Below are 12,510 nucleotides of genomic sequence, written 5' to 3'. Positions count from 1 at the left end.
AATAACTGTGAACTACACTTCACTTAGCTGTGAACATCCCAGTGCTGACTAAGAAATAAATAGCTATTGTAGTAGACTTGTCTTCTCCATCCCTTAGTAACTGCTCTGCAAACAGAATTTTGTTTCTTTATAAACAGTTATAAAATTACTGAACTTAATTATAAAATAACCAAATTTTTAAGAGGCAGGATATTCAGCCTCTTAATAAATGCTATAGACTTTTTCTGGGGAACATCAAGGTCTTGTCAGATTTTCAATATTCCTTTTTTCTTTTAATATGTGTATAAAGCCACATAGATGGTGCCAAAACTGTTAAAACCACATAAAATCTCAGACAAATTACTTCAACCAGAATGATGATAATCTGGGAAACTTCAAAATTCTCTTCAGAATTTTTGCCAACTATATTCTTAAATTTGTATGTGACCCATGTCTTATTAAATGACACCTTAATTTGAGAACTTCTAAATGCCTTTAATACTTGGTCATTGAATCTAAATGTTCTTTTAAATTCTTTTAACTTCCTCCTTAAAAAACCATCAAAGTAAAAACCATATTTCAAAGAGGTAGTCCTTTATCAGCAGTTAATAGCTCAGTTCTGCTGTGCATACACAGGCAAAATCCTCATTGAAATCAATGTCTAAGTTCAGAGACTTCTTTTTCACTGGATGCCTTTAAAGAAGTATGGAATTTCTGTCCCAGAAAAGATATGGCTCAAATTAAATTTCTGCAGCAGTTAGATTCAAGGCTACAGCCCAGGAATGGGTGGGATATACAACAGGGTATGTCCATCAAAGGCATATGGTCTGGTAAGCTTGAGAAAACCAGGGTAGATATGGAAGAAAACTGGTGGCAAAGAAGGAGGCCTGGGTGCCGTCATGGTGATTTAAAAGCAGAGCAAAAATGGCCCTGGACTTAAGAGTTACAGAAAACTTCTCATTGTGCAGAAGCAACTGCATGTAGTTCATGCTCTGCTTTGGCCTGACACCATATGGAAATTCCACTGAAATGGGACTGCAACTCCAGCAAGGAAAGTGTTTCCATTTGCTTAGCACAGATTGAGAAGGGACCTCATCCTATGGCCAGCTTGGTCCTGAAGATTGACAGGGTCTCATCTCTCTAACTAAAGGTACCAAGAAGTGCCTGGAAAGGGGCAAAATAAATTTGCATGCCATCTTTTATATTTACTAGATAGTGACACTAACACAAATACCCATGTTATTGTTAATATATAATATCTAATACATATCTTTATTTTTTTTTAACTTGTGCTTATTGTATAACTTTTCTTGAATTATTCCATTTGGAAACATTGTTTTCATGAAGACCACATCTCACTTTAAGTTCTGTAATGATCAAGTTAAAGGACTATTTGGGAAGGTAGTAAACGCTTGCAGCAAGATGGATTAATCAGTATCCTAACTGTAATTCACCTTGTGCTCTACAGTAGCGAACTCTGAGGAAACTTTTGCATGTTAGCAACAATATCAGCTATGAATTAGTACAACAGGTACTTCCAAAGCCACTTTATTAGTTTGATATATGATTGTCTTTTTGACTAATATCTATTTGATTGCTTGCCAAAGTTAACTGCGGATAATGAACAATAAAGAACTACCACACTTCTTCCCTCTGAGAAAACACACAAGTCCTACCCCACTTCATGCATGGCTTCCTGAGTTTGAACACGTGTTTTCCGGCATGGAAATGGCTGTCCTTGCCTTATTAAGTCATACTGTTACCTCTGGTACTGACAAGAGCAATCAAAAAGTCACATAAACAATGAAAGACTGTGGAAGAAGCCAAAGTTTTGGATATATATATACATAGGCAAAGAATAGTTCCTATTAAAAGATTCCATGGTACATTCCATATTCACTGAGACAAGACATTTTTTTAAGCTTGCATCTGAATGACCCAAACACACTAATCATGGATGCGTGTAATTTTTTTCCCCTCCTTCTGCTCAATCCTAAATTTAAATCATAATGCTGAACTTGTGACGTCACTCTCAGTCATTTCCACATGGCTTCACTTGTACGATCAAAAAGAAGGTGAAACTCTCTTGTGTCAGCAGAAAGCTGATTTGGGGGATGGAAGATAATTCAGTGAAATTTCTAGTAATGACAAGAAGACTTCAAAGAAACCTGCAGGTAAAGTACTATTATTTTTCAGTAAATAGTTGCTCTGCCTCAAATTTAACACATTAATAGAGGTTCAGTTATAAAAGGGGCTCTGCTTCTAAGGAGATCATGAGTCTTCAGATGCTTCAGTTCATTTAGAAAATCTTTCATGAATTTAATATCAACAGGTGTATTCAAGAAAATAAACCTCAGTGGAAACTGGGTAAGATAACAGCATGGTGGGCAGCCCAGCTTCATATTTCCATTTTCTCTGGTACGTTAGTTTTCTAAAGATGGCATTTTGGCTCTGATCAAATGGAAGGGCAAAGGTTACAGAATGTGAGGCTGTGGCTGCTGGAAAAGAGAACCAGTACAATAGTGGGGAAAAGCAGGCCACTAGCATTAAGCATGGAGAGATGTGGGAAACTGGCAAGAGGGAAGAGGATGTCATTTTCTGAGAAACCAGGAAATGAGCTCTGTGTTCAAGCATTTCTATTTATGGTATAAGAATTGTAAATATTGCAGGAGATATTTGATACTGAGACAAGGAAATATATGTCAGGCATTTTAGTTTTAAGCCCTTGTCTTTGCATGGGCTGCTTTTGTTCAAGGAAGGAACAATGGAAAAGGAGGGATTTGGGAAAAAAAGGTTTCTGCTGCAGCATTTTCCAAACTATTTTTCCTGTGCCCCTCTCCCAAGTGAGTTCTACTGTTCATGACCCTTCTCTCCCCTTTCCTCCCCAACTCATTCAGCATCCAGCATTCAGGATTACAGCCACTCATCTCAGTTTGCAGCCCTGACATTATCTCTCATACCCCCCCTTCTTTCCCAGAGAGAGGGTGAGTCCTAGTTTGGGAACTGCTGTTTCCACTAGATTTCAGTTCCTGGCAACCTATCTGTAAAATACTTTGACCAAAAGGGAGCTGTTCCCCAGAGACTGTGATGCTAATTCTGCTGTGTAGTTCTGGTGTGATTTTAGAGTAAGCTCCTGGCTGCACACCAGTGTTGCCCTGCTAGGCTTGTCCCTAAATGAGAAAACCTCTACAATGCATTTTATAAGCATAGCACCTCATAGCCTTTGAGGTTAGCTGCACAGTTTGGTTAGCAAAGTGTCTCTGTGCTCATTTCTATTCAACTTGGAGCCCAAAAATGTTCTCCCTCTTCTGTCAATAATCTTTATTAATTTAGATGATTGTCCTTTAAGTTTCATTTGTTCTATGTTTTTAAGGCAAAATCAAGCATTACAGAGCAGGAGGATGGGACACACCACTGTTTCCACTGCTCATTTTTAAAATGTAAAGGCAGAAAGTGTGACTCTTCTATGTCAGGGTCTTTCCCAGAGCTAATTCCCACTCCCATTGTATTTATATTCACCAGAGCCACTGACTTGTTTACCTGAGTGAGTGGCTGCTCAATTCCTGGAAGCCATTTACTTATCATTTACAAGATGGAGACAACAGCAGTGCTCAGCACTATCTGTTTATCTACCCAAATATGGATTTTAAAGACTCATTACAGTCGTTTGACTTTGAAACCTCTCAGCCCTGAATAGCAGGTAAATAAAACAAATAGGCGATTTGGTAGAATTTCTGCTATTTTGTTTAAAGGTTTCCAAGACATTCAATCACCTTATCTCTAAAACAGTGTATCCTTCTCCCACTGTTTGTTTATTTTTTTCAAAGATAAAGCATTACATCTGAAATCCAGGAAGCAATAGTGACATGCTTTGGGGAGAGTGTGGAAGCAAAGGGAAATTATTAGAAGTCATGACCTCAGTGGCAACTTTAGAAGTGAGGTATTTGCCTGGCCCATGCTCATGAACCCTGAGAGGGACATATCAGCACACCATCAGGCGCCCTATTCTTCACATCACCCTTCTTCTGACACCTATTTAACTTCCTTGCTATGCACCAAAGTTAGGAGAAGTTGCTAGATGTCATCAAGGCTCTTGTTATCTGGGGTACCCTGCACACTTCCTCTTTGTGACAGTAGGCAAATTAGGTTTATATAGGGAGATACATTCTTTTGCCTGAAAGTCAAGTCACTAGTCATCATGAACAAAATATGTCACTGTTCCAACCCTATGCACTTGAGAGGATTTTCTGCCTGTCTTTCCCGCAGTAGCTTTGCTGTGAGAGGTGTCCCCACACTCATCCCATACTGGCTGCTGCTGTGTGCCAGGGCAGCCATCTCTGCCTGCCAGAGGATGCAAAGCAGCTCCACAGGGACTGTAGGGAGCACGTCCATCCCAGCTCCTGTCAGACCAGCATGTGTACTTGTGTGAGATGTAGGTGATTGCTAAAGTTGTTTCCGAGACTGCTTGTTATATAAAAAAAGACAGTGACAGAACTGCATGGAAATAAAATCTGATGTAAAACCACAAGGCTATTTTACTTTTCAGAAAGGTTTTGTAATGTGTTTGAATTGGCCACCTGGCTATCTTTGGCTGTGACTGCTAATCCTTCAGTATCCTTGAAGGTGTCCTTGATACTCTAAATTAGCTGATATTTTTAGAATATTTCAATTTTTATTATCAGTTATGCAATGGACATATCACTGAATATTTTTGTCAGTGCAATTAAAATGCTTAATCCCCTCAGAGAAATTTGCAATGACAGAAACCATGGATAAAAATCAGCTCTAAGTTTAAGAAGAGCAAGAAGTCAAGTAACTTTAGCGGGCAACAATTTTTCCAAAAGCTTTGTTCAGTCTCCTAAAAACATTGGGACAGTTTTTTTGCAGAGGCAGACTCAATAAGAGTACTATATAGATACAGAGGATGTCTTCTGCATTTATAAAACTGGGGTGCCCCAGAAGTGGGGCCCCAGACCAACTCAGAGTTTCTAAGGAGCTGAAGGGACTGTGACAGCAAAACAGTGGTGTACCCTGGCACGGAGCTGGGAACAGTTGAGAAACCAAATCTGTGTGTTTAGCAAGAATCAGAGTGGTCCAGATCTCACCCTATGGACAAGAGACGAGGCTTAATTTGGAATAGGAGGCATTTTCTGCAGTGACTCTTGCTTTGCCGAAATGATCCAGATTAATTTCCAATTAAAGAGTTTTCAGAAAACATGGTACATGAAGGGCCTTTCCTGGGATGTCTGCATCATTCTGCTTGTGGAAATAAAGAACCTCAGAAAATACAATCTTTGCATAAGAAAAAAATGATGTGACCTAATTAACACATCATGTTCATAAAGAGGTGCCTTCTATCAATCAGTATATCAACTTATTCTATATTTTTCAATATATTCCTGACTTTGCAATAATCAATATGCAGAGGAACTTATATGTGTTCATATCTTGATCTAACAACTATTAAGTTATACTCGTTAAACACTTCTGATTTTACTAGGTGAGGCTGAAATGTCAGCTGGTTTTTCAAAAGCATCCTTGACGCCACTTCTTTTTAATATGCATGTATGTGCACAAATAATGTTTATCAAGAACATCTTCCAGGCAATTTCCATAATCTAAACAAATATCTTTGAGATTACTAATATTCAAAATATAAAAAGTGCTCTCTTCTTTTAGCTTATTTTTTTACTCTCTGGAAAGAGAAACTGAAATTTCAGAACCACACAGGGTTTTCAAGGATATGTGAGTGAGATTTCTCCTTGGAAAGGTACAGATAGCTGTTCTCAAATCCAAGGGGCCCATGAAGAGTGTCTGGGTTTCTGGAATGAATTGCTGAGTTGTACGTACAGGTGCTAAGTGTGATTACGTCAAAGTGTAAGTGCAGGAAATGAGATCACCCAAAGGTACCACAGGCACTGCAATATTAAGAACTGGGTATTGCAACTGTATTTATCTCCAGGTTTCAAATCCCCCCTCTTAAACCCACTTATTAACTATTTTGTTAAAAGCTGTGAAGGAGACCAGGCTGGGGCAGAGGGATACAAAGAATTTGGAGTGAGTTTTCAATTAAAATCCACAGTCTGTTCTGTTTCTGATAATCTCTGAGTTCTTTTGAAGAAATGATCATTATAACTCTGTCTAATCTGTTTTCAAAACAGACTCTGAAATAGCCATTGTGTCCGCACCTTCTGTTTTTATAACTTATGTGCTTTGATATTGTAATTGATGCAAGTGGGTGCAATTAAATCTTTATTTGGAAACTTGCACCAAAGCAAGTCATTCAGTAAAAAAAAAAGCCACCAATGTGCTTTGACTCTAGATTCTCACACATATTTGCACTTACAATCAAAGCTTTTGTTCTGTTAAACTAACAAGGGCTGTTTAGCATAAGAAAGAGTTAACACAGGCTGCCTTACCGTTGTGCTAATTTTGGGAATAACAGTTGAATGGAAAAAAAATTTGCAGGAAACTATGCTGTCCCAGTAAAAATGACCAGTTTTTATTTTAATAAGTAACTCACCATAAGTGGAGAGGTTTAAAAAAGGCCTGATGATATGCCAATGATTACTGTCACTCAGTGATAAAATACTTCTCTTGTTTTTCCTAAGAAAGATCACAAGAGAGCAGATCAGATCTCTAGCTCAAAATTGCTTCTAAACTAGGCAGTGAATTCCACTCCACCACTTTCACTTGGGGGGATTTCACATAAGCACAAGACAGGCAGGGATCGAGATCTGCAATTAGTCGTTTTTTGGCATACCTTTATTTATTAGTTCTGTGACACAGTTATTGATCAGCCATTACATTACTACTTATAATTCAGGCACTGCTGTCTTAAAACTTAGCTGGGGATTGGTTTGTGTGAAAGGAATTTTTGTAGAAGGGTAAACATGATTTATTTCAGTGAAATGATCTGTCTGCTTGGTCCCACTGCAGGGAAAGGCTGTAAAAGCACAGAGCTTAGTCAGGCTGTCAGCTGCTTCTGGAAAAACTACAGGTTAAAAGTCTTTTTCTTTCGCCCAGGGACTCTCAACTAATAGGAAAAATCTTAAATGTAATAAAACATGGTGTGTATATGTACATGCATATATTTACATTTATATAAAATATAGTTCCTTTTTCTTCTGAGAAAGTTCAGGTAGACCACTTTACCACCTATGAAGCAAAGTCATGAAAGCACACAGTAGGTGTAATCATGTTTAAAAACCCTTACAAGTGGGTATAAAAACCTCTGTATTCATTTATCAGGAAATACCTGATACCGTCTTGGCCTTCTTGAGAACCAAAGATGTTCTCAAAAGGGCACTCTTTGGCAGAATACACCTCCAGCAAAAGCGAGGTTATTTATGGAGTTCCTGTGTCAGGCTACCTTCCTGACAGGAAAGGTCAGCCTTCTTGTGTCTCCAACAAGCATGGCAGAGACTCTAATCTCAGTCTATCATTATGAGGAAATCAAGCTCAACTCCACTGAAACTTTTTTATTGTTGATTAGCCTGGTTTAAATAGCATCAGGGCTAAAACCTAAAAATAATGCTTTTTATCTGAAGATTGCCTCTCATGATAATTCAGCATCTCAGGGACAGGTCTCATATCCTGTAGTGGGACAACTGCACATCAGTAGAACACTTTCTGTACCTAGTGCCATCCCACAGGAGGTGGCCGTTGTAAAGTTTCTCCAGTTTGACTTGTCCTGAGTTTGTGTGAGTTCTAAAATTTGATTTTAAGATCAATTTAAGCCCATTTAAGATGAGATTGTCTCTGAAGGAAGATGAATCTTATTTTTTCCTCTCCCTTGGCTCTGTGCCTTTTCTTGTGTCAGCACTATCATTTTCATAGCTTTGTGGTCTGATTAAACTGGAGTAAAATTTAGCCACTCAAAAAAACACCAAAGTGGTCAGCTAATGTTTACACAAAGGAGTCAGCAGGAACAAGAACCGTGTGAGCAGAGCAAGGGAAAACAATGGATTGTTCCTGTCAGAGGTTTTTGCTCTGGATGTGAACCTGTCCTTGGAAGCTGCATCACCTGCAGTTGGAGTAGAGCTCATAGCCACCTCTCTGGAGCCAATTGTTGGACTGTACATCAAACAACAGCCCTTACTATAGCTCTTTTGCAAATTCTGATTTTTCAGTGACTCCCTGATAGCATCCAGTTTGAAGAAAATGTTAGAAAGGCCTTGGATTTATTAAAGTGCAGATTAAAAACAAGTTTCGAAACTAGTTGCAAAATGGCATTTCTGTCCTGTTTTTAGAACTATGTGTACAGCCTTGGGAAGAGAATGAACAAACTATAAAAAATATTCTGAATCCCTTAGGACAGTACAGAAGAAAGAACAGCTCTGCCTTTTACATTAATCTAACCAACCAGGTTCTACTTTCCTACTAATCGATACCAGAATGAAGAGGAAAAATATTTTCCCTCCCTTCAACCGAATATGGAATTCAAATAAAAACAAAGTAATCCAGCCAGGCAAATAGTACAACTTCCTGCTCCAGTCCCTCTAAAATTCAATTGTACTGACATAAGCTTGGAAAAGATTCAGTGCCCTAAATTACCATTGAGAGTAAATAATAATTACATTTGCCATGACAGGAGATTTTGGGTAAGTGTCAGCCTAAGGACAGCAGATGAGATTATCTGTTGGGAGTTTTCCTTTGCTGCTGTAGAAGGTTTTGTGTGGACAGGGAGAGACAAAGGAGACCTGAAGGGGTACTCAGGCTCATGGTGGCATCAGAAGCAGAAAGTGCTTTTCCAGCCAGAATTCCATTCTGTCTCTTTCAGTCCTGACCCTTTCCGCTCCCCTGTGTCCCTTGCCCTTTAGTGCTCACAGTCTGGGAAGTGCCACAGGACTGTCTAAAGAGAGAGGGAATGTGGCTGCTGTGCTAAAGGGCAGTGGAGGAGAGTGAAAAGGGGAAGCCATGAGGATGAAGAACAAGTTCCTCCTGTGCCACAGTTGAAGAGAAAGTACAGAGAGGAACAGACCAGCAAAAGGGGCAGGAATCTCTCTTCCGACACACAGCCTTTCAGAAATGCCATGTCCAGCAGGCTCTGCAGCCCAATGTTGGTTTTTTTTCAAATTCTGACTTTTGTGAAAACCTCCTTGATATGGATCAAGGATGGATGTTCCCCTAGGACCTTTTCCTAGCCTCTCTAAATCTTCACTCCTTCTCTGAAGACCTTTCAATTCCATGACAATCAGCTTGAATGCCCTCAGCCTCTTTTACTTTCTGAAATTTGACTAATACCTTCTTGTTCTGCAAAGTACCATGCCTTTTTCCTTCCTTCCTCCCCCAAATCCTTCTGCCACTGCTACAATACTGAATTTTGCCTATTCTTTGGAGAGCATAATTACAATTAGTCAATACAGTCAAACAATCTGCTGTGCATTGGGTGCCACTTACTCTGTCCAAACTAGCTCTGCCTGGAAAGAAATGGGCTCTCTTTCCATTAGCACTGAACACCCTTGGCAACACCAATACAGGACCTACACCTGCTACTGGGATTTTTATGCATCTTCAATGAATGTTCTGACCTGCAAAGTAATCATAATGTCTTCCAGCAACTCACCACCTCACATTAGCTCTTCTCTCTTGGGCTTTCTCAATATTACATTTCAGTTTTCACTCTGTCCTCCCTTTTTCAGTTTTCTCTACAATTAATTTCTTTTTTTTATTGTTTTTTTTTTTTTACTGACACTGGTTGTGAGGCATAGATGTTTTAAGGAGGTGTATTAGAGGTTTTGGCAGTGGAGTGAGGAACCTATTGGATTTTGGCAACTACAAAAAGAATGGCAAGTAGCTTGGGTTGGTGGGATAAGGATGGTAACTTTCCTTCTTTTTTCCTTCTTTTTCCTTTTTTTTTTTTTTTTTAGAGTAGCTACATTTGAATTGTTATCTATACATCATGTTTCTAAATATACTGCATTGTTATGGTTTTATTTTGCTATCAATCTGTGATATCCCTAATTTAGGCCCAGTAACAAAAATTTAGATATAGAATTATATACACATGTAAATATATATGTTTTACATACATATATATTTAATTCTACTAATAAACATTACCTACACATGTCTACACATGCTTTTTTAGGGATAGGTATTGGCATTTAAGTCATTCCCATGGGCAGGAGAAGGTAATAGTTACACCCAAGACAATTCTAGGAATATTTGTGCCAGAGTCAAGTTTTCTCCATGCAATGAATACTGCTTTATCATTCTTTTGGTGACATAAAACTCCATTATGTCTTTAGTTGTGCTTACCTTAGGTGTTGGGACTATGTCATGATTTATGATCAGGAGGGCCTTGAATGGGTCTGCCAGCTGCTATGGCTGCATTGCCCTACCTGTTTATTAGTATGTCCTTACATGAGATGCCAGTTTCTTTGAGGTTAATTGTCTTAGCAGGTGTAACTGTAAAGTTAATTATATGTGAGGCAAGGTAAGCATATTGGCTTCTTTTCTCAGTGAGAATAGAAGTGAGACTGAAAGGTCCCTGCTACTATACAAAAATTTCTGTACACAGAGGTATAGCTGGTCCTGCAATGTATCTGCGCTATCTGCTCCCAAATATTCTCATCGTTGGGTCTGAGATGAGATCACAAATGGGTTAAAAAGGGTTAAATGAAATGTTTTCCTAAATCGTTATGGGATTTGCTGATACTTTGTTGTTATAAAAATAAAAGGGCTACAGGGGCTGTTGCTTCCTTGACTCTCTAGGAAAAAAATGAATCTGTATGTTAAACTGTGTGTATTCCCACGCTCTGTCCAGAACAACGTCATGAACATAGTTGGTTTTTTTTAGGCAAGTGGTACCTTGATTATGTGCAATATTAGAAGCATGCTCAAAGGGGGAGGAGTAATATTAAACCTTCATAATTACACTTTTCCTGATTTTGGTGAGTTTCTCGTGGAGTCGTCGAAATCCTTCATTCTTTGTTATTACAATTTTTTCAGGCTGAAAGTTTTGAGTAGGAGCAAAGATGATAATTATGTAAGAGGGAGGGACTTAAAGATGACCAGTGATCACCACTTTACTAACACTTAACATTAAAAGCTATGAGACATTCTGGCTTCTAAATTTTTGGCATTTTTTCAATTTTTGTTAAGTATTGGATGGTTTACCTCAAATTTTTTTCAGTAATGAAATTGAACTCTGTCCAAAAATGTGAAGTCAGCACAAGTTCTGAGAGTATGTTTCTCTCTGAGTTCTCACACTTTTAAAGCCTTATAGACTCCATATATACTCTCTCCTTGGTGTGCTCCCTACTGCTGAGAATGGGATCACCTACCTTGTGCAGACTGGTTAAATCTGTTGATTTTCCTGCCTATATTTGCCCCTGTTTTCCAGCTGTCTGGTGTGTTGAGCTCTTCCCAGACACAATGATCACTTGTTTACTGTGCTGGAGTTGAAACTCTTGGCCAGCTGGCAGCTGAGAAGGGAAGAACCACAGCTTCTTGGTGCATTAAATCGTCATGTTAGGCTCTATCTTGGAAAAACTTTTGCTGGCTTTGTTTTCTTTTTCCCTAACAATGACATGACAAATATACTGGGTTTTCATTTGTTGGGTTCTTTTGGTCTTCTTTATTTAATTCTGGGATACTAAAAAAAAAATAGCTATGACAAATCTAATCAGCTCTTCTGCTAGGGTAAGACATGTGCCTTTTTATTGCAGTGACCTTGTTTGGTAGTAAATTACTATGCAACCACTAATGAGGGAGTTACCTTAGAAGAAATGGTAACCAAAAAGAATCAGTGTTTTGAGAGTGGGTGTAAGTGAAGAAACACAAGTTTGAGACTGACAATTATTTCAACTATTAATCTTCTTCTGGAAGCAAGTGATAGTGATGACAACAATCTGACAAATTGTAAAGCCCTGTGATGAATTGAGTCAATTATGATCTTTTGTCTGTCTCACCTGCACTCTATCCTCTGTTCTGGTTACCCCCTCAGGGGAATTGTTTTTAGTATTGCAGTCCTAAAACAGATTGTAGCTGGGTATAACTTCCATACCATCTGGTTCCATTGCAAGGAAAATGGAGCAGGACAGAAGAGCTTCCTTAAAAAAAATGAAGTCTATATCCTTCTATCCCACAAGAGCTATGCACAGGCAGGTAATCCTGATTCTGGAGCTGTGCCCTTAATGCATTTCTAAAGCAGTCCTTTTGTAGCTAGCACATGTATGGTTTCATACTATGAGAGTACATGTATAGGCCTATGCACATTTCCTCAGAAAATATGGAAATTGTTGAGGGGAGCATGGATTAACATCCACACTTTTAAGATACAGAATTCTTCATGTAACTGTATGTGCTGTATGCAACTCACCAAATTTCTCAATATTTTTTGTACATTAACCCTATTGTGTTTTTACACAGAATAATCATTGTTGGAATATATTGTTCAGATGAATGGGTTTGAACAGGGGCAGTGAGAAGAAAGCTATCCAGCAGGTATTTGAGCAGAGGCAGTGAGAAGAAAGCTATCCAGCAGGTATTTGGTTGCATGTCCTAAAAGTTATTTATTTCTTC

The 12,510-nt window shown here is 38.7% G+C and overlaps 1 long non-coding RNA gene across 1 annotated transcript; it reads left to right on the top strand.

Annotated features, from left to right (window-relative positions):
• The first annotated feature begins 2,041 nt into the window (after positions 1–2,041).
• On the top strand, positions 2,042–11,547 carry LOC137472216 (uncharacterized). Its single transcript, XR_010998071.1, has 2 exons — positions 2,042–2,153; positions 11,330–11,547. It is a non-coding gene; the product is annotated as an uncharacterized lncRNA (long non-coding RNA).
• Positions 11,548–12,510: the final 963 nt, after the last annotated feature.

This window comes from Anomalospiza imberbis, chromosome 1, assembly GCF_031753505.1.
Source record: "Anomalospiza imberbis isolate Cuckoo-Finch-1a 21T00152 chromosome 1, ASM3175350v1, whole genome shotgun sequence".
Classification (NCBI taxonomy): Eukaryota; Metazoa; Chordata; class Aves; order Passeriformes; family Viduidae; genus Anomalospiza; species Anomalospiza imberbis.
Note: the sequence above shows the minus strand (reverse complement) of the source record. Positions and strands in the feature narration are given on the sequence as shown.